Source organism: Cervus elaphus, chromosome 16 (genome assembly GCF_910594005.1).
Source record: "Cervus elaphus chromosome 16, mCerEla1.1, whole genome shotgun sequence".
Classification (NCBI taxonomy): Eukaryota; Metazoa; Chordata; class Mammalia; order Artiodactyla; family Cervidae; genus Cervus; species Cervus elaphus.
Genome location: NC_057830.1, coordinates 28,693,955 through 28,716,167, shown reverse-complemented (window position 1 = coordinate 28,716,167; position 22,213 = coordinate 28,693,955). Strand labels below are relative to the sequence as shown.

The 22,213-nt window shown below is 44.5% G+C and overlaps 1 long non-coding RNA gene across 2 annotated transcripts in view; it reads right to left on the bottom strand.

Moving 5' to 3' along the window:
• The window catches only part of LOC122710211, a 38,007-nt gene extending 17,246 nt beyond the window's left edge, over positions 1–20,761 (bottom strand). Inside the window, exon 1 of one of the 2 annotated variants that reach the window (XR_006345854.1) lies at positions 20,625–20,761. This is a non-coding gene — a long non-coding RNA (uncharacterized LOC122710211). Of the gene's footprint in view, positions 1–16,185; positions 16,384–20,624 lie in introns of those variants that run through there. The other variant, XR_006345853.1, reaches the window with a different exon arrangement.
• Positions 20,762–22,213: the final 1,452 nt, after the last annotated feature.

The following is a 22,213-nucleotide window of genomic DNA, read 5'->3' as shown; positions in this document are numbered from 1 at the left end:
TGGTTGTCTGAGGAGCCCTTACAAATAGCTGTGAAACGAAGAGAAGTGAAAAGCAAAGGAGAAAAGGAAAGATATTCCCATTTGAATGCGGAGTTCCAAAGAATAGCCAGGAGAGATAAGAAAACCTTCCTCAGCGATCAATGCAAAGAAATAGAGGAAAACAACAGAATGGGAAAGACTAGAGATCTCTTCAAGAAAATTAGAGATACCAAGGGAACATTTCATGCAAAAATGGACACAATAAAGGACAGAAATGGTATGGACCTAACAGAAGCAGAAGAGATTAAGAAGACGTGGCAAGAATACACAGAAGAACTGTACAAAAAAGATCTTCATGACCCAGATAATCACAATGGTGTGATCACTCACCTAGAACCAGACATCCTGGAATGTGAAGTCAAGTGACCTTAGAAAGCATCACTATGAACAAAGCTAATGGATGTGGTGGAATTCCAGTTGAGCTATTTCAAATCCTGAAAGATGATGCTGTGAAAGTGCTGCATGCAATATGCCAGCATATTTGGAAAACTCAGCAGTGGCCACAAGACTGGAAAAAGTCAATTTTCATTCCAATCCCTAAGAAAGGCAATCCCAAAGAATGCTCAAACTACCGCACAATTGCACTCATCTCACACACTTACACTCTTACTAGATAATGCTCAAAATTCTCCAAGCCAGGCTTCAGCAATACGTGAACCGAGAACTTCCAGATGTTCAAGCTGGTTTTAGAAAAGGCAGAGGAACCAGAGATCAAATTCCAACACCCGCTGGATCATCGAAAAAGCAAGAGAGTTCCAGAAAAACATATATTTCTGCTTTATTGACTACGCCAAAGCCTTTGACTGTGTGGATCACAATAAACTGTGGAAAATTCTTCAAGAGATGGGAATACCAGACCACCTGACCTGCCTCTTGAGAAACCTGTATGCAGGTCAAGAAGCAACAGTTAGAACTGGACATGGAACAACAGACTGGTTCCAAATAGGAAAAGGAGTACGTCAAGGCTGTATATCGTCACCCTGCTTATTTAACTTATATGCAGAGTACATCATGAGAAACGCTGGGCTGGAAGAAGCACAAGCTGGAATCAAGATTGCCAGGAGTAACATCAATAACCTCAGATATGCAGATGACAGCACCCTTATGGCAGAAAGTGAAGAGGAACTAAAAAGCCTCTTGATGAAAGGGGAAGAGGAGAGTGAAAAAGTTGGCTTAAAGCTTAACATTCAGAAAACTAAGATCATGGCATCTGGTCCCATCACCTCATGGGAAATAGGTGGAGAGACAGTGGAAGCAGTGTCAGACTTTATTTTTGGGGGCTCCAAAATCACTGCAGATGGTGATTGCAGCCATGAAATTAAAAGATGCTTACTCCTTGGAAGGAAAGTTATGAGCAACCCAGACAGCATATTAAAAAGCAGAGACATTACTTTGCCAACAAAGGTCCATCTGTTCAAGGCTATGGATTTTTCAGGAGTCATGTATGGATGTGAGAGTTGGACTGTGAAGAAAGCTGAGGCCGAAGAACTGATGCTTTTGAACTGTGATGTTGGAGAAGACTCTTGAGAGTCCCTTGGACTGCAAGGAGATCCAACCAGTCCATCTTAAAGGAGATCAGTCCTGGGTGTTCATTGGAAGGACTGATGCTGAAGCTGAAACTCCAATACTTTGGCCACCTCATGCGAAGAGTTGACTCGTTGGAAAAGACCCTGATGCTGGGAGGGATTGGGGGCAGGAGGAGAAGGGGACGACAGAGGATGAGATGGCTGAATGGCATCACCGACTCGATGGGCATGAGTTTGAGTAAACTCTGGGAGTTTGTGATGGACAGGGAGGCCTTGCGTGCTGCAATTCATGGGATCGCAAAGAGTTGGACATGACTGAGCGACTGAACTGACTGACTGACTGACCAGTCATACAGTTCCAATCACAATTACCCCATGTATGTAGTCATAGGTAACATACAAGCAAATGGACACTGAGATTTGAATTTCACATAATTGTCACATGCCACAAAATATTAAATTTTTTACTGTTTTCAAAAGTTTAAAAATATAAAAGCCATTCTTATCTCTTAGACTACACAAAAACAGATGGAGGACCAGATTTGGCCCACAGGTCGGCTGACCTGCATTGATCTAATCATGTAACTACGTCCTTCCTCGGTAACTAGCCTTCCTTGTCCTCATCTCCCTGAGCTAAAAAAGAAAAGCCCATCACTGGCACAAGGCCATCAGACACCACTCCTTCTCCGGCACCCTTCCTTGTTTCTTCCCCACCTGTCACTTCTCTCCACCCATGTGGACACCCTCAGTTCTCAGGCACCCTGAGAATGCTCTGACCTCAGAGTTGAGCACTTTCAGGTTGGCCTCTGAATTCCCTTTCCCAAAGATCTCATGCATCCTCACCTCCATTCCCTTGAGCCTCTGCCCAGATGTCACCCCTGCCCCTGTCCCAGCCACTGTATTTAAACAAGCATGTGCATGCTAAGTCGTTTCAGTCATGACCAACTCTTTGCAACCCCATGGACTGTAACACACAAGGCTCCTCTGTCCATGGGATTCTCCAGGTAAGAATAATAGAGTGGGTTGCCATGCCCTCCTCCAGAGGATCTTCATGACCTAGGGATCAAACCTGTGTTTCCTGTGTCTCCTGCTTTGCAAGCGGATTACCCACTGAGCCATCAGGGAAGCCCCTTAAATAAGCACACCAACTCCTATTCCAGGTGGCCTCCTTGTCCCCTTTCTTGTGATGCTTGTCCCCATGGCACTTGTCACCTCTTGACCTACTGTGTATTTTTCCTGTTTCTTGATTGTCTGATCCCCTGCATCACTCCCCGCAAAACTAGAATGGAAGTTCTATGAGGCTAGAGATTTTATGCCCCCCTCAACTTCCAGAAAAGTATCCGATATGGAGACACTTCATATGTTAAATGAGTGAATAAGTGAATGAATGAGTGAACTGATCCCCATCTTCTGTTATACTTTGATTGGAAATGAGTACATGCACTGTTGAATGTCTCAGTAGGAACAGCATGGAAACGTTCAATTTCGGCCAGTTAACTCCACTGGGGTTCAGAATCATCTGAGACCTGAAGGAGCCCACTGGCCATGTCCCATGATCTATTCTTCCAGGTGTGAACTTAGTCATGGCAACCAAGAGAAATAAACACCATCTCACCATCAGTGGTGTCTTTGACTCTAGGAGAAGGCCCAGTTATTTTAATCTCCTCTGCACACTAATATCATTTTCTACAGTAATAATCATTCATAATCCAGGTTTTCTTAATTTATCCTTTAGTTCTAAAACAATTGTTTTTTAAAAAATCAATTTTAGTTTCAAGGTATGATTCATACTCAGTAAACTATTTCATGCATGAAGTAAAATCTGCAGTTAATGAAGACAGTACTCCTCACAGTTTGCACAAGGAGTTTTAACTTTGAAACACAAAAACTCCAAGGGATCCTCTGGAGTTACATAATTAAAGTAAAAGTCTGGCTCTCCATTTTTATAATCACTGGGCTACCACTGTTTGCTCCAGGTCTGCTGCTTATCCGCAGGATTATGGAATAATGTGGGGGCCGCAAACGTGGGGTCCTCTGGACAGGATCCTGCCCAAAGGATCATGAAGGGAAGCTGAGGGCTGAGCCCACATGTGTTGGAGGTCTGCTATGTAAGTGGGAGTGCTACAAAGCGACCTCATGTACAATATAATGTTATCAAAGGATAAGTGCTAAAAATGTGCTGATTTGAAGCTTTCATCTATATTATTAAAGTTCAATGGAATTCACAGCAATTGCTTCGAAAGACCTTCAAGTTCCTCCCTCTCCCCATTATCCCAGGAGGAGTATTTTATCACTGGTGATGTTTGGAATGCTAGCACATGGTGAAAATAAAAAGCGGACCAGATCTGTGGTGGGTTTCCTGATTGTTTTTAACTTCTCTCAAACAATCTATCCCGTTGTGTGCTGGACTGGACCACTCCCACCATCCCACCCGTGATATGCTACCACTTATCATTTCTCTCCATTTAGAAAAAACATCTCTAATCCTCGGTAGTCACAAACAGCTGCCAAATGCACACAGCGTGTTCCTTCATGCCTCGGCTTCAAACTGCAGAGCCGATTCATTTAGTAAGTTAGAACTGAAAAGGACTGCGAGACTCTACTTAAAACCTCTCATTTTATAATAAAAGACATGTATTTAGGTGATCTTTAAAAAATTTTCCCAAATGCCTTCACTTATTTTGTTTCTCAATGAAACCTTTCAAGTGGGCAGGATAAGCATTATTGCCTACTTGGAAGAGGGACATTTGGGACCCCAGAAGTTAAATGACAAGCCCAAGGTTACACAATCTAGTAAATCACAATGTCTAGTCTTAAACCCTCAAGGGTTTGTAAGGCCTGTATTTGCTTATCATAATTATGTTGAATTCAAGGCCACTTATTTACACAATGAGGATTAGAAATACTACTTTTAGGGAACTCTGAGCTACAGTTTCAAAATCTACAGTTTCAAAATCTACAGTGCAGCTGAGGAAATTGCAGATTTTTGCAGTGAGCAGCTAGGTCTGATTCATCTTTGTCTTTCTGGGGCACTGGGTACAGGTTTGTTTCATGGAGGAATGAAATGTTAGGAAAACCTCAATATCCAGTGCTAACCAGTCCACACTGAACCCTAGTGGGGTTGGTGGTCATGATGGAATGACTCCAAGAGCATGTCAACAAAAAGAAGTTTAAAGACCTTTTAAAGAAGAAAAACCTGAAAGTAGCCTCTAAAGATAACCATAATAGTAATAATTGCCATTTTTGAGTACCTCCCACAGACAGGCAGTTTCTCTACCACACTGTGGAAAACCCTGCCAAGTTCTGATCAACGTGTACAAACGTGTTCTATCTACAACTGAGGTTTTGTGTGCACAGCTAGGATAATGTCCAGAGGTCAGGATGCTAAGCTAAAAGGGTTGGTTAGTTAAGGGGAGAGTGGGGGACACTGACCATGTGCATTACAGGATGAGGTGCAGGGTGAAGCTGTGTTTACCAACACCCATCGAGAGGATGAGTGTGTAAAACAACGCTATCAGGCTACTGAGCAGCTCTACTCAATGCCAACACAATAGGGTGGGCGGCCAAGGGAAGAATATATTAATTATGAAAAGTTATTTTTCCAGCTTTCTAAATTATGTCCTTTTTAAAAATGCTGCCAACCTGTTAATCCTTTTGGATGTGCCAAAAATATTACGGTCTTCCCAGATGTGCTGCAAATAAACACAGGTTGAGAATGATCATGCTGGGTATTTCACACACACAATTTGTAGCTCTTACAGTGATTCCACAGATAAGAACTCTCATGGGGTTTAAGAGCTCACCCCAGTTCACGATGTGGGTGGGTGGGAATTGTATTCAGTTTAGGTAAGTTTCCAAAACCCATGTGCTTCCCTCCTTGCCTGCTCCCTCATACCTGTGGGAAAGGCTGTCTTGGGAAGAAGAAAGTGGGAGCATTTTGAATGGCGAAACTTGAACCAGGGGTGGAGCTTCAGGGAAGCAGATCTACAGACTAACCTAAGGAAAGAATGTCCTGACAGGCAGAGCTGCCCAGGGGTGGAGCTTCAGGGAAGCAGATCTACAGACTAACCTAAGGAAAGAATGTCCTGACAGGCAGAGCTGCCCACGAGTGACCTGGGCGGCCGAGGATGGTCGCAAGATCCTGAGTGGGAGAATCCAAGCAGAGGCCCGGAATCCTGCTTGGTCAGAATTTCCCCGAAGAGGGTATGCAGAGAATCTCTCAGCCTGCCTTGGGATGGACAGCCAAGACCTTACACAAAGATGGGTCAGGCCACTACCAAGGTCGGGCCACAGGCTACATGCTGCTCACTCGTGGGCTAAGTCAGCTGTCCCTAAGGAGAATTCCAGGCAAACAGTATAGGGGCCCAGTGAATATGAGGCCAATGACATGGACCACAAGATGGGGACTTCTTATTGGCCTACCTGGTGACGCAAGTCATGAAATAGAAAAGCGAGTGGGGGGGAGAATGTTGGACAATGAGGACAAGGTAGGAGACAGCCGTGGGAATTGTGGGGGGAGGGATGTGGAGGCCCCTAAGCTAGACCAAGGAGGAGTCAGAGAGACCACAGGTCACCCTGGGCTGAGATGATGACAGCCTCACCAGCCTGTCAGTTACGGAAGGCTGGAGCAGCATTTTGGCACTTGGCAAATAGGAGCAGAAGCATCCACATCTAAAAGGCTGGGTTGAAAACTGGCTCTACCATGGAACCCCCAGCGAGTCCTTTAACCTCTGAGTTTCCTTGTGCATGAAAAGTGTTCTGCCTCCTTCAGGACAATCAAGAGGGAATGTGTGCAACATGCTTAACACATCATCTGCCTCCTACTGAGCAATCACTAAATGGTAGCTGTTACTATTTTCATTATTGCTGTTTTGAGTTTAGGACTTTCAAAAGCCTATTCTAAAAATCCCATTATCCAAATACTTTCCAACTCTTCAACTCATTTTTGGAATCAGGGAATGGGAAAGGATTTGTAGTCAGAGAACATTCTGGAAAGTTCTTTGGGAAACAGTCTTCTTTGTTCAGTCTGAGATCCTCCAGTTGTGAAAGCTGGCATGATAATATATTTTAACACAGTTTTTCTGTCCCAAAGAAAAATCCTCAAAAAGTTAGTGATTATCTTCACTATTTTAACTAATCACATCATTATCATAGCTCCATTTTGAATTTTGGAGTGTGAAGTTAGCTTTGTTTTGTTTTTCAAATTTATTATCAAGAATTGCCTGGTTTCTGGCTTACTCACTGATTATCATTTTTCCTGGTGAGAAAATCTAATCTGAACTTGGTAGCTTTATTAAGAAATATTTCTGAGGGCCTATTTGACACTGCATTAGAATTGTTAAAGCTTTCCTGTGCTATTACGGTAGTTCATGCTTGGCTCTTCAGTCTTTTTACATTTATTATAAACTTGAACACAGGGGGTCTTCACTGGGAATGGTTTTGCTCCCAAGCCATATCTGGAGGCAGTTCTGTTTGTTACAAACAGAAGTTGTAATTGTTGGGATTGTTACTGGCATCCCATGGGTAAAGATCAGGGATGCTGTTAAATATCCTAAAAGGAACAGGATAGCCCCCCACAACAGAAATATCCAGCTCCTAATGTCAGTCAATTGTGCTGAGGCTGAGAAACCAGGTCTGACATCTATCTTTCCTGCCATCTGTGTTTAAGAAATACCAAGAGGACAAGGGGCACATGACTCTGTAGTCCATTACATGAGGTACTGTCTTTGAGAAAAATTGTGTGGACTTGCAAAACTTTTCTTTCTTTTTTTTTTTTTTTTTGCAAAGAGAAAAATCACTTTTAAAGCAAGGCACTAAGAGCGTGTCCTCCTGCTGGCTGGGTGTCCCTTTTTTGGTTTCTGTGCCCTGGGCATGGTGTGAGCATCGCCTCAGCCAGAGCCACGTTTTCAGAGCAAATCAAACCTCCTAAGGAATTCATGGAACATGAGCACTCTGGACTGTTTGCCCAAGACTAAAAGGGGGAAGGGATTGTGTTTGGGGGGCTGATGATGCTGAACTTTCAACCCTCCTTAGCAATGTTTGCTGGCCAAAAAGCAAAGCCAGCTGTATTTGGACAGCACTTTACACAAACAGACAACACAGACTGTTATCTCCTAAATTGGAGGCTTTCTACAATGTCTTCTCGTGTGGGCACTGGACTCCGGCAGGAAGACCACCCACAGGCAAGCACACCGCACCTCCCAGGGAGGCCCTCTAATCACCCACCGTTCTCGCCACCTGTTCTGGGCTGTGTTATCAGATGTGAGGGAGCCAGCTAATAACCCTTTATAAGCTATAAATGGAAGTGGCCATGGCAGGGAGTTGATAAACATTTGGGGGGTAAATTATTTGTATAGCTGACTGTCATTTGCACCCCTCTCAGCTTCTTGAAAGGACATGTTTCAAGTTACAGGCTGTCCAAATGGCTGTTTGCACGGAGGGTGCCTATTGCCACGCAGTGTCTGTGGTCTCGTTCCAGGCTGCAGTTAATGACAACAGCCCTGGATATTTTCAGCCTTCCTAGGCACCAGATCTTTTTCCTTAATCCTGTTTGGGGGTGAAAAGGAAATCCCAAATCTAGAACTCCCTAAAGTATCACATGTGCTTTGAAATCTCAGATCTCAGTTTGGGGTTGAAAAGGGTGGACAGAGTCGTTTAAGAAGTGAGCTTTTACACGCTTCATTAGTTTGGGTTAGGTTTTATTTTGTTTCTACTAAAAGAACGTGAGGATGGGAATGCTGCAGATAAATGGACATCTGACTGTCTGAGGCAATTATAGCTCCTGGATTGCGTAGGTTGCGCTTAGCACAAAAGATGTGTTTCGCTGATGCAATTCGATCACAGCTCAGCCGTGCCTTGGTGGTTGATACCTTGGTGGCTATTGGATTAAAGACTGAAGGGGGAGTTTTGGAAATGAAAATGGCATGAGGAACAGGGAAGAAGGGCCCTGGACATTTAAATAACAAAGTGACACCTGTTTTTTCACCTGAGGAATGGGAGAGTAGGCAGAGCTTGCTGCCCAAGCCCAGTTTCTGCTTTTGTCTTCCCAGGGAAGCCAGAGTTGTGCACAGACCAGAGTGTGCGTATGAGCAGCTTCCAGAGGCTCTGAGCCACTTGTGCAGGGCCTGGGGATGACTCATGCTGTGCTTATTTCAGGAAGGGTGCCAGGTGGGTGCCTGAAGAGCTAGGTTCCAGACCCCTCAGCTCTTGGGGGGCTGGGGAACCTCACCTTCTCCACACCCCTGTCTTTATCTGCCACAAAGAATGCTTATGGCTGAAGGTGCTGCTGGAAGCTACAGAAGTCTGATTCAAAACTATCATCTGGAATCCATAATTCTATCATCATGGAATCCATAATTGGGCTGGAGAGAAGACCTCTCACCGATGAGATCATCAACAGTCGGAGACCATAGGGAACTGGCAGTGGTGTCCAAGGGAAAAGGAGAGCAGGGAGACTCTAAGGAGGAGGTCTGGCCCTCCACTGGCCTCCATGGTGGTTGGGTTTGGGTGAGGACCTAGGGAGGGAATGCCAGGGCCAGCGGAGGGCATCGGCACTATCCTTCAATTGGCCCCAAAGGAACAGAAAGGAGCCTCGCAGGTTGGCATTAGAGCAGCAGGTTAGGGCCACGTTGTGAAGGCAGAGGTGAGTCTTTTCCTGGGAACACCAGCACAGGAAGAGCTGGAACGCAGTGATCTGAGGTGAGTAGGTCTGGTGAAAAGGTAAAACGCTGGGAGGAAGAGAGTGTCAGCCCAACATCAGGGCTGGGTGGCCCCCTGGCCGCTGGAATAGAAAGAGCCTTGGGAAAGGGCCCACTAGACTCAAGAGGAGAATCAGCAAGACCCTGCTGGAGGTGAGTCCCTGCCTGAGTCTTGAGGAGAGTGAAATACCTTCCGCAGAAGCTAGCATGTCCTGAAGCCTGAAAGAGAGCTTTGTTCCCTACGTTTTGAATCTGGGGGCAAAGCACCCAAGCAGAAACACCCCACAGGTGGTTGGAAATACCGAACTGGGGTTGGGAAGGGTGCCTTGGCTTCTCTAGATCCTAACTTGATTTTTTTTTTTTTTAATCACTCCAAGGTCAGCAGTGCTATCCCAGGACAGTAGACATTATATTGAGCAACAACTTTGTACTAAATTATTAGCTGAAGACATGCTCTCATCAGGTCACAGCTCTACCAAACTGGGATTGTGACTATTGCTATAGTCAGAAACTGACGTTCAGAGAAGTTAAGAAATTTATCCAAGATCACATAGCTTGCAAGTGGCTGGACTGGGGTTCAGACTCAGGTCTGGCTGATGGAAACGACCATACTCTCCCCCATTCTCAAGGGAAGTCATGACTCCCTTGACTTCTTAATGTAGGAATTCTTTCAGGTGAAACTTCTGTTTCTCTACAACTAATGCAATACCGTGAGCACAATGGTTAGTTTTTTTATATGTGTTAAATATTTTTCTTTCTTTCTGTCACCACATTGCTTACAAATAAATATCAAATTTTTATTAGTCTGCTATTTTGAAAAAATAAAACAAAAAAAAGAACAGATAATCCTGTCCTCTTTCTGTTAAAAAGCATCCAGTTTAGAGACAGCAAATCAATTATAGTTATTTGCTGAGTTAGAAATTATATTTCCTTTTTTGCAAAGTGATGGAAATTTCTTAAAGGCAAAGGAAACAATATAAGTTTATTCCTTATCTTTACTTCAGAGAATTTATCTAGAAGATTTTGTTAATAGAATTCTTTGACAAAATTTTAATAATTTTCTAAAAGTAAAACTTACATGCATCTCTTCCATGTAGCTCTCAGGCCAAATTCATCCATATCCATGCGAAAATATCATTTATATATTTAGGGAAGGAAAGTACATAGATTGTGCAAGGTCTCACAGTAACTAGAAGTAAAAATTTAAGATTAGTATTTACCACTTCTACTCTGAAAGTCATGCCAGAGTCAGGCTACCTCCCATACAGTTTCAAGGGAAAATGAAATCAGAAACCTAGCTATGGTGATTTTTACTGCGTTGAACTTTTTGCCAAATTTGAGTTCTTAAAGGAATTTCTCTCCAGGGTGTTTTGGCAGAGACCTTGCTTTTTTTCAACTTTCACCTGGAGCACTTAGCTGGGATCCTCTACTGCACAATCAGTTTGCCCCAACTCTCTCTGCCTTCTTCTTTAATTTAAATCAGAGTAAACAATATATGAGAGTATGCTACAATATATCTTTGCTGCTGACTACAAGTTCCTTCTTCCATAACCCACTGGCAGGCAGGAAATGGACAGTCTTCATTAATTTCCTAGAGAATTACCATTTTCTGTCAAGTAGCATTGCTCTTTTACCCAAGGGATTTCTGCACATTAGAGAGAAACCCTAGGCAAAGTGGCCCATGGGTGGCTTGGCGAAACCATTGTTTCTGTATAAATGATCGTATAATTCCATGAACCCAATCATAAAAATCAGTATGTCCACAGAGATCTAAAGCAAATTAAGTTAAACTGTAGAGATATGGAAAGACATTACTTTTCTATTTAGTTTTATTTAATTTTTTAATCAAAATAATTATACTTTTAATATGGTTGTTACAGACAAGGCTTTATGCCTTTGTGGGCCAGGAAGAAAAAAAAGGACAAGAAAAAAAACAATAAAAAATGTTGGTTTGGATAATACAAATTTTGCAACCCAGGGAGAAAGTTGCAGGGCTTCATTTTATTTTTCAGCCTCTATATTAATATTAAGCTACAGGAGCCCGTTGCAGAAGCAATATGCACTTTTTCTTAGACAAAGAAAAATTAATAATTGATTTCGATGCTGAAATCTGCTTTGCAATCCTCAATCCAGGAAGGGTAGCAAAACCTAAAAACTGAGCATGTGCAGGCCAACATCCCCACACTGCCCTCTGGTGGTAACCCACCTCTTTGCATTGATACTAGGGGTCAGGCAGCTGGGAGCCTTGTGGACAGCTGAGGTCTGACTGCCTCGAAGGAGGGCATTACAAATAGTTTTATCCTTTTATGTGCACCTCACCTTTATCACATGTCCTGATTTTCAGTCATCTCCTGCTCACCTCCCCAGTGGCCTGATAGCTACTTGGGGACAGGACCCTGTCATCTTCATCTTGTACACCTGCTTAATAGAACCCAGTGCCTGCTGGATGCATGTCAGATATGTGAAGAAAGGGATGCCTCAGTAAACTAGAAAGTCGCTGAATGATTGTCCCCACATCCTCCCTATAAGGGGATTGTGTGGTTCTTAGGTTGTATGTATCATGTGCCCACAGAACTGAGCTTAAGTGAATGCACCTGATTACTGGGGACATGGCATGTGGGCACCTGCATCTTGGGGCCCACTTTAGATTCAGCTTCAGCCTCTGGTCTGGCTATGTAGCTGACAACTCTTTCCATCACGGATACAGTTGATGTGATTGAGCCATCAGGGCTCAGACACAGGATTTGGGAAAGCTTTGGAACCCCAATTTTCACTTCTCATTTCAAATCCAGGGACGCTAAATTGCAAATGTGGAAAACACGTAACAACTATTAGCAACAGTTTGGACCTCCATAGCCTATTCACAGTGTTGCCAATCTCTTAGAAATAATACTTCCTGATGAAATAACTTAGTCCAAGGGCAAGTCATTTCAAAGGGCCTCATCTCTGAAATTAGAGCATTGATTACCTAGAATTTTCCAGCTCAGATATTTCTTGACCTTAAATCTAGTCTTGTATAAATTATTTGTATTTTATTTGAATTCATTTAAATTTGAAAAGTAATAATTAGACATGTTCATCTCCTTGTAGAGAGCTCCCTACTCTGTACTGCTGGTCTCTTTTCCTAGCAGAGTCTCTAACCAGTCCATCTTTGACACTTGCCTTCACTTGAGATGGCCTTTGTAAAGATGGGCTTCTGCTTTTTAGACCTTTCAAAGAAAGCTCACGTGTATAACAATGTTCATAGTAGTGTTGTTCATAGTCGCCCAAAGCTGGAACCAACCTGGACGTTATTAATAACTGTAGTATGGTCTTATTCTAGAATACTATACGGCCATGAAAATGAGTAGGCCACAGAGAAGCAGATGAATGTGGTGTGATGACATGCCTGCTCAAACACCCAGGACTGGGGGGTTAAACAAAACATATAACAACAAGGAAACAGGGCAAATACTTCACATTTTAGATTTTCATTTTTTCTTGGATGGGAAACTTTATGGAAGCACACATGAGAGGAACCTGAATTGATATCTCAGAGCAGAAATTTTCACAGTATGATTGCAAAGCCTGTCAGGATCATCCAAGGGGCTTGTGAAAACCGAAGCTGTCTGGGTCCTTATTGGCTCCCCTGCATCAGAATCTTCAGGTGGGAGAGGAAAATCATAATAGAGCCCGGAGCTGATGCTTATGCATTATAAACTATGAAAACTTGTTCGAAAGCTTGGTTAAATCTCAAGGAGGATGGTTCTTTGTTAGCCGCCTAGGTTTCTTATTGTCTCAAACATCACTGATATCCCCTGATAGTCCAAAGCAAGGACCAAACCCTGTAACATTCAAAACTGAGGGGGACACATGCCTCCCCCATTTTCATGGGCTGTTTGAGAATCAGATTTATGGAGACCAGTTGACCAAAGAGAGAATGCCAAGCAGCTGAAGACCCCAAGCAGATTTTAGCCAAGATTTTTTAGGGTCAGAGAGAGGCCAAGAATGCCACTCTTAAAGAAAAAGCCAGTAAGCCAGGGAATGCGGCTGCATATTTGTGAAGAGCTTAATACGTGCTGAGCAAAAGACAAATAACAATAATCAAGCTAAGCTGTAGTGCTTTTTTCCCCTCCCTTTAAAGACATTTAAGCTCAACCCAAAAGCTGACCTCCAAGTTCCTATGTTATTATTCTAAGCCATATCGTTAGCTACAGGAAATAATCCTGTTGGTTGGAGGAAATACTTAAGAAGCAGTTTTCTTTAGCCTTTGCCAAGTATACAATGTGGTGAGGAAACTGAACGTAAAGTACATTTTATGTTCACCTGATATTAACATGTGAGATAGTTGATTCATCCTTTTGGAAATGGAGACATCTTCTGGATCAAGGTAATAAAATGAGTGACTAGATCTATGGCCAATGACAAGAGGGGGAAGGGATTGAGGCATAAACGGGGTAACTTTAGATAAAGAGGAAATAACAGCTTTATTTTCCCTACAATCCCCATGGTTTTGGTGTCGACCCACTCTGTTTTCGTCATTATGAAAACAAGATTCATTTCAGAGTATCTCCCAGAATGTGATGAATTGATGAATTGAGTTGTCCTTGGTTACTGTTCATTGCTTTACATAGCAGTTAAGAGTGTGGACTTTGGAGTCCACTGACTAAGATCAAATCCCAGTTCTGCTGCTTATTAGTGGGATGATCTGGATTGGGTAAACCGACTGTGCTGGTTTGCCAGCGACCAAGAGGTTTGCTGGGATAATGGCGTATTCGGTGCTGAAACCAGGCAGGTTCCAAGCAAACTGGGACAAGATAGCCCTCCTACACCTGGAGCAAGTTACTTCACTTTTCTATGTTTCAGTTTCCTCATCTGCGAAGTGGGGTGCTAGCCTAGCAGCCTGCTCTGGGGAGTCCAGGAGGCAAGCAGCACTGGGAACTGGGCCTGGTGCCCAGCAAGCACCAGCGTGTTTGGCCACTTACACACTAAACACGGCCTGCTCCACCCCAAACATGTCTAGATTTGTCTAGACCAGGACATCACTTATGGATATCGTGAACCTTCCTTTGCTGTGTGGTTGGCTGAGATGCTCACATAACAGGTATTTGGTATGCTCCATGAAGCAACAGTCATGACGTGTGGGGCCAGAATATCCTCTGCACTTCTCTGGGTGGTTGCCAGTCCACTGTCAGTAGGGTTGTGTGACCACACACTCACCTGTGAGCCATGGAAGCAGGAGGCCATGGCTCATTTCAGGAAGCTGGTAAGATGGTCACTGCCTCTGGGTGTGGACTGAGATGGGAGGGAAACAGGGGCTGGAGAGAGGGGAGGTCAGGGCAGACTTGGGACCTCGAGGGGTCAGATATCTTAAAGACCACCTGAATGCAGAAGTCACATCAGAGAAGGAAAGATGATCAGGTCTGTTCTCTGATTTCCTCAAAAGTTCATGGGAAAAAAAGAAAAGAATGGCAGGAAGGGCAATCAATAAGGAAAAGTAGGTTGAGGCAACACATACCTGCATGGGTCAGTTTGCAGTAAATACTCTCTTCATTCATTCAACACATTCAACAAGTCAACACATATTTACTGAATACCTACTATGTGCCAAGTGCTGTGTGCCACCCGCACTGGAAGTGTGCGTCCTTGAACACAAGAGGCAGCAGCCTTCTATTCTAGTGGGGCCACCTCTTCATTCAGCATATGGTTACTGTTGTTATTCAGCCACTGTCATGCCCTGCTCTTTGCAATCTCACGAACTGCATCATGCCAGGCTTCTCTGTCCTTCACTATGTCCTGGAGTTTGCTTAAACTTATGTCCGTTGAATTGATGATGCCATCCAACCATCTCACGCAGTTACTGAGGCTTCTAGACACCTGCCTTGTGATATTCAGAGACTAATAAACAAACACATATATAGGAAAATATCAGGATGATGAGAGAAAATAATAATAGCTAGTACTCAACAGAGAATTAACCACCTAGGAGGTCAACAGAGCTGAGACGGAGAAGCTCTGCTCTAGAGGGCCTGAGCAGAGCGCAGTGTCAGGCAGGGATCATTGAAGGCCTCTGTGACCTGTCTTTGAGCTGAATCCATGATCAGAGGGCATTGGCCATGCACACACCTGGGAATGGCACGTGTAAAGGCCCTGAGGAGGACAGGCCCAGGCTGTACAACAAAGCCAGTGTGGTGGGGGGAGGTGGCGAGAAGATGAGGGCAGAGCAGGTAGCAAGTCCAGCTGAAGTAAGGAGGCTGGAATTTACACTAGACACAGCCAGAAGCCACTGGAAGGCTGAAAATCATGAGATTATATGAGCCTTTTTAATCTTCTTTTTGCTTATCTGTATTTTAAGACTGTTATGGGTTGACATGTGTCCCCTCCCCTCAAATTCACATGTTGGCGTCCAAACCCCAGGACCACAGAATGTGCCTATATTTGGAGATGAGGCCTTTAGAGAGGTGATTAAGTTAAAATGAGGTCATAGGGTGGGCCCCAATCCAGTATGACGGCTGTCCTTATAAGAAGAGGAATTTTGGACACAGACATTGATGTAGAGGGAAGACTTGTGAGGACACAGGACGAGACAGGCATCCCCAAGCCAAGGAAGGCGGCCTCAGAAGAAACCAGTCTTGCTGACACCTTGATCTCGGGCTTCTAGCCTCCAGACCCGTGAGAAACAAATTCCTGTTCTTTAAGCCACCCAGTCTGGGGTACTCTGTTATGGCAGCCCTGGTAAACTAACACAGTGACAGTGCTCCAATGAGAGAAAAATGTGTACACAAACACATAATTAAAGGAAAAAACAATAAAAGTTTCTTTAAAAAGAATAGCTAAAGGAGACATTACCAACATGTTTGAGATTCCAAGTAGAAAGAAAAGATTTTTTTCAAAAACCAGCTATAAGGAAAAGAGGAGAGATGATTTTAGAGAAACACGGGTACCTCAAGAAGAATCGAAGCAGGAGGTGTCAGCGGCATTCTGCCCAAATAGGCCAGATGCCTTCATCTTGTGGTGGAGGCTGCACCATCTCAGGACACCCAGCCTTCAGGGGATTCAGTTTGGTGAGAATCACACAGGCTGTGGAGGAGGCATCATGGCCACCAGTGCCTCCCTCTGATGAGTTTTGTAAAACTGCTTTGGAAAAGTCAGCTGCAAAGAGTCAATTTACAAAAAGCACTGCTGGCATCATAGTGGGAAAAGGAAGGGAAGGAGGGAGGAAGGAAAGGAGGGAAGGGAGGGGAGAAGGGAGGGAGGGGAGAAGGGAGGGAGGGGAGAAGGGAGGAAGGAGAGAGGGAGGCAAGTGTTTAACAGAGTTTCAAAATGGCCACTATGGTTGAATGCCAACCTTGAAAAGGAGAGTTTTAAAGAGAATATATAATAAAATATGTAAAATACACAAAAGAGGAGGGGCAAAGGAGGTGTATATTAGCACATCTTACTTTTCACCTTGATGCATTTGGAATAGTATTAGTTGTAGACCACAGACATGACACCACGCACTGTCTCTGTATGTCCCATTATGAATGGACGTGACCCAGACCTGTCAACTGTGGAATCACCTTATCCGGATCTCAAAAGGAAAGCACAGTGTTTTGCAACGTAGTTTAATTTGCGTGGACAAGGCTGGAGCAGGGCTGTTTGAATATTCTTTTTTTAGAATCTCCATTATCACCATTTATCTGAGAGCTTGTGAGAAACTGTCCTCTCAGCAAACGCCCCAGAGCAGTAAACACTGGCCCACTCCAGGGCCTTACTTCTCAGTCTGACATATGCTTCCTATTCCATATCCCCTGTCGTGGAAACATCCCCTCCCCAAGTCTCAGTGGGTTTGGTGTGTGTTGGTTCTGGCTGGGGTCAGGAGATTCGAAATGGAGTTGAAAACAGCTGAGTAAGTGAGAACATGGAACAACGGACTGGTTCAAAATCGGGAAAGGAGTACATCAAGGCTGTATATTGTCACCCTGCTCATTTAACTTCTATGCAGAGTACATCATGCGAAATGCTAGGCTGGATGAAGCACAAGCTGGAATCAAGTTTGCTGAGAGAAATATCAATAACTGCAGATATGCAGATGATACCAGCCTTATGGCTGAAAGCAAAGAGGAACTAAAAAGCCTCTTGATGAAGCTGAAAGAGGAGAGGGAAAAAGCTGGCTTAAAACTCAACACTCAAAAACTAAGATCACGGCATACAGTCCCATCATTTCATGACATATAGACAGCGAAACAATGGAAACAGTGACAGACTTTATTTTCTTGGGCTCCAAAATCACCACAGACTGTGACTGCAACCATGAAATTAAAAGATGTTTGCTCCTTGGAAGAAAAGCTATGACCAACCCAGACAGCATATTAAAAAGCAGAGACATTACTTTGCCAACAAAGGTCCATCTAGTCAAAGCTATGGTTTTTCCAGTCGTCATGTATGGATGTGAGAGTTGGACTATAAAGAAAGCTGAGCACCAAAAAATTTATGCTTTTGAACTGTGGAGTTGGAGAAGACTCTTGATTGAGAGTCCCTTGGACTGCAAGGAGATCCAACCAGTCCATCCTAAAGGAAATCAGTCCTGGGTGTTCATTGGAAGGACTGATGTTGAAGCTGAAACTCCAATATTTTGGCCACCTGATGTGAAGAACTGACTCACTGGAAAAGACCCTGATGCTGGGAAAGATTGAAGGCAGGAGGAGAAGGGGACGACAGAGAAGGAGATAGTTAGATGGCATCACTGGCTCAATGGACATGAGTCTGAGTAAGCTCTGGAAGTTGGTGATGGATAGGGAAGCCTGGCATGGTGCAGTCCATGGGGTAGCAAAGAGTTGGACATGACTGAGTGACTGAACTGAACTGAAATTAATATTGCTGCATCTATGGCAGGATTTTGAATGATAAAGCTCTCTGTGATTCCATAGAAGAAGTACACTTTGGGCAGTGGTGTTCCTTTTATCCCACTGAGAGGACTCACCAAAATGCCAGTCGTGTTTTCAACCGTGCCACTTTGTAACCTCTAAAACCCAAAGTCCAAGGGTTCTGTTTGCCTCAGTCTGCCCAATGTCTTTAAGATAGTGACAAGGTCATCACCAATTCTTTGTTTCTCAGTCAGATATATAAAAGTGAGAGATGAGGTGCTTGCTTTAGCACAAAATATGAGCAGTGAAAAAGTGTATTTACTCTCGATAAGCATTGCTAGCATAAAATACAGTTCCTTTCTACTCTGCCCCAGGAGGCCGCGGCAGCCATAGCCCCGTGCAGGCCTCTGTGAATGACAGTAAAGTGCAAAGTCGGTGCAGAAGGCTGCATTGGCGGTTCTCCGCCCTGGGGAGCTGCGCGGTGTGTGGTCCAGAAGCTCTCCAATTACCCAGCCCCACTCCCATTCCGACAAGTCCCCAGGGGGCACATGCTTTGTAAAGCTTCCTGGGGAATCCCCTACGACCCCACCCCCCCAACCCCCACTTGAGGCTGAGAATCAAAGCTCTGAATTGCTTTCCTGGTGAGAAGTCTCATCTCCCAGGATCTCTTCAGTTGAAGCACTGAATGAACTTAATCTACAAATACTTCATCTTCAAAAAGAAAATATTTTCATGATTATCTAAGTCAGTAATATGTTTATTACAGAAGATTAAAAAATACCAGCAGGTATAAAGAAGAAAAAAAAAATCCTTGTATAGCCTTGCTAGCCGCTGTCATCACCTGGGTTCTTGTCAGCAATGCCCCACTCCAGACCTCCTGAGTCAGAATCGGCATTCTTACCAGATTCCCCTCCTCCAGTGGGTTCTGTGCTTATTCAAGTTTGAGAAGCCCAGAGTTTGCTAATCCCAGAACAACATTTGAATGTATTTTCTTGTAGTTCTATACATGTATTAAAGTTGGGGTAAATATTAGATTATCGGTATTGCAATTGCCAGCTGTTAAAAGGTTATTTTGAATTTATTTTAATATTATTCAGAGGTTCAGTTTGTGTCCTGATTCTCTCCTTTAATTGCTTATGCTATCCACCATCACTTCTACTTGTTTTTGAGGCTTTCTTAAAACCCAGTTTCTTCATTCTAGGGTGAAGAATAGAATGATCAGTGGCACATGAAGGGTTAATGTCTACCCACTGCTCTAATATCCACCTAAAGACCCCAGGCCCCCGCCTGCCAAGCCCAGATTTTGCAATGTTTGCCATGCGCTTGCTTCATGTTGAAAGATGAACGGAATGGAGATTTCTTTTTGTCTGCACGTATCTGTGTGTGTGTGTGGTGCGTGTGTACATGTGCTTCTCTGTGCAGTCTCCGTGGGTGGCCTCCTCTGGGTGAAAGCGCAGTGTTCCCACTGTTGCTTATCCTGAAGGCTTTCCAAACCTCCCTCTGTGCAGACAGCCAGGGGAAAACACCTCTGAAGGGAGAAAGAGCAGTGCGCAGCCTGGATTTCTCAGTCTGTTCCTGCTCAAGGAAGGCAGGCGAGGGACCCCTGCCCCCCTTCTTCTTAAAGGCTTCTTTTCAACCTGTTCCCTTTCGGAAACATAGTTTGGGAAGGTGTCTGTCTACCGCATCCTCGCTTCTCCAACAGCCCTAGGCTAACAGAAGAGGTGGCTGCTGCCGCTTGCATGGAAGGTCGATGGGCTGAGCAATCCTGGGGCGTCTGCGGCCTGGAAGGCAGTGGGGGGCTGGCGGGGAGCCGGGTCGGGGGGTGCTTTGCAGTGGCCGAGAGGCGGCGACAGACCCCCTCAGTCACAAGGAGGGCGAGGGAGAAGCGAAGCACTGTCCACCCTGGTCTTCCTGTTCTGCCTTGCCCCTTGCCTCCTCTGTAACAGGACTCTGCGTTTCCGAGGGCTGTTTGGTGGGCTCAGGCTGTCAGGTTGCCATGTTTCCCAGCGGGTGCAGAAAGCAGGTCAGCCATGCTGAGCCACTGCTCCGAGACCAGCCCCACACCTCTCACCACCGCTGTCTCCCCCTGGGGCCGAGCCTCCTCCCACTCCCCTTCCCCCGGGGCCCTGTGAGCCGCCGGGCTCACTCTTCCCAGCAGACTTGCTTGTCACCACAAGCATCTCAGTCATCCCGAGCACTGGCCCCGCTTGACTTCCCCAGCAGGCCCAGGCCACAAAGCCTTTTGTTTACAGACTTGTCATCCTCCCCACATTCCCACCAGCCCGTGGTCCAGGGAAAACACCCAGTACAAAAACACCCTGTGTGCATCTGGTAGATTTTCCACTAAAAAGTTCAGCATCCAGGTGAATGGGTTCTGGATCCAACCTTCTGAATACTGAGAAATAAAAGAGGGCGTTTTATGTGCGTTTGGCACTCGCGGGAGCATGTGGCACCCAGCTCATGCCCCCACCGACGTCACCACGCGCAGCCCGCCCACTCCTCTGGTTTCCCTTACCTTGATCTCAGTCACCTACCTTGTTGTCTGAGGAGAAGGGCAAGCTGTAGATTGCTCAGAACTCAAGATGATTTTTCAGATGACTTGGGCCAACTCCTGAAGCTACCTAAAAAATGTACACAGGTTGGCCATCTAAGGAAAAGCCATGGATGGCATTTACCCCAACCTCAGCTGAATTCAAACCACTAAACGCTTGTGTTTTCTACAACTTTCCTAGTTTAACAGGACTGGATGGATGCCTCTGAAAAAATAACATTTCAAAATAATATTTTAAAACCTAGCATTATTTGATTTTCCCTCTGTAAAGGCTAGCCTATCGTCATTTCTCCATGGTGTGCTTCAGGAGAGGGGTGGCTGATGAATGGAAGGGATGTGACTTGGTAATTAGGAAGAGCCTGAGACATGAAGGAAGCAAAAATCCTGTGTTCAGATGTATTCAGCCACCTACCAGCACAGCCACAATCTTTCTGGGTCTCAGTTTCCTCTTCTGGAGAATAGGAAGAAGAATAGTTTCAGTTACCTTAAAAAATGATTTGATGAATAATATGATGAATTATTTGGTGGCTCAGATGGTAAAGAATCTCCCTACAGTTCAGGAGACCTGGCTTCAATCCCTGGGTCAGGAGGATCCCCTGGAAAATGGAAGGGCTACTCACTCTAGTATTCTTGCCTGGAGAATTCCATGGACAGAGGAGCCTGGCGGGCTCCAATCCATGGGTCGCAAAGAGTCAGACATGACCGAGCAACTGACACTTTCACTTTTTCAACTTACAAAGTGATTTTATGAATCATATGAACTAATGCTTCTAAAAGCATTTATTCACCATAAGGTGCTACACAAATGTGAGCTATTGTGCTTGAAAAAATAACTTGAAAGGGACTCCCTTGGTGGTCTAGTGGTTAAGACTTCTCCTTACAATGCAAGGGTCACAAGTTTGATCCCTGGTCAGGGAACTTAGATCCCACATGCCACAGAGCAGCTAAGCCCATGCACTGCAGCTAGTGAAGCCTGTGCGCCCTGGAGACCACATGCACATCTAGAGAGTCCCTGCGCTGCAACGAAACATCCCACATGACACAATGAAGATCCTGCCTGCCACAACCAAGACCTGACACAACCAAGTAAATAATAAGTATTTAAAAATAAATAAATAACTTGAAAGAAGCATTAAGAGTTTCTGGAAGCCTAGATATCCAGAATCTTGGGTCATTCTCAGATGGCAAATGGTGGTCTACCCCATGATCTGTTCCATGTGCCCCAGTAGCTTTCTCAAGGGCTCAGGTTTTAGAGGGACTTCTGCTTGCTGCAGATGAACAGTAAAAGCTCCAGGAACTCCTTGTTCACTTACATGTTTCTTTGTCTTAAACCATCACAGTTAGCTCAATGGTTAAGGATGCATGTGGCATTTGGGCAAGACTGAGGTAGCTTCTTTGAGTTTGGCTCTGCCACTTAACTTGTCTAAGGCAAGTTATTTAGCTTCTCTGAGCCCAGTTTCCTCATCTGTAAAATGGGAATAACAATAACAACAATAATAATGCTATTACTATTATAATACATGGCTTACAGAGTTCTTGTGAGATTAAAAGTGCATCAAATTGCCAACTAGT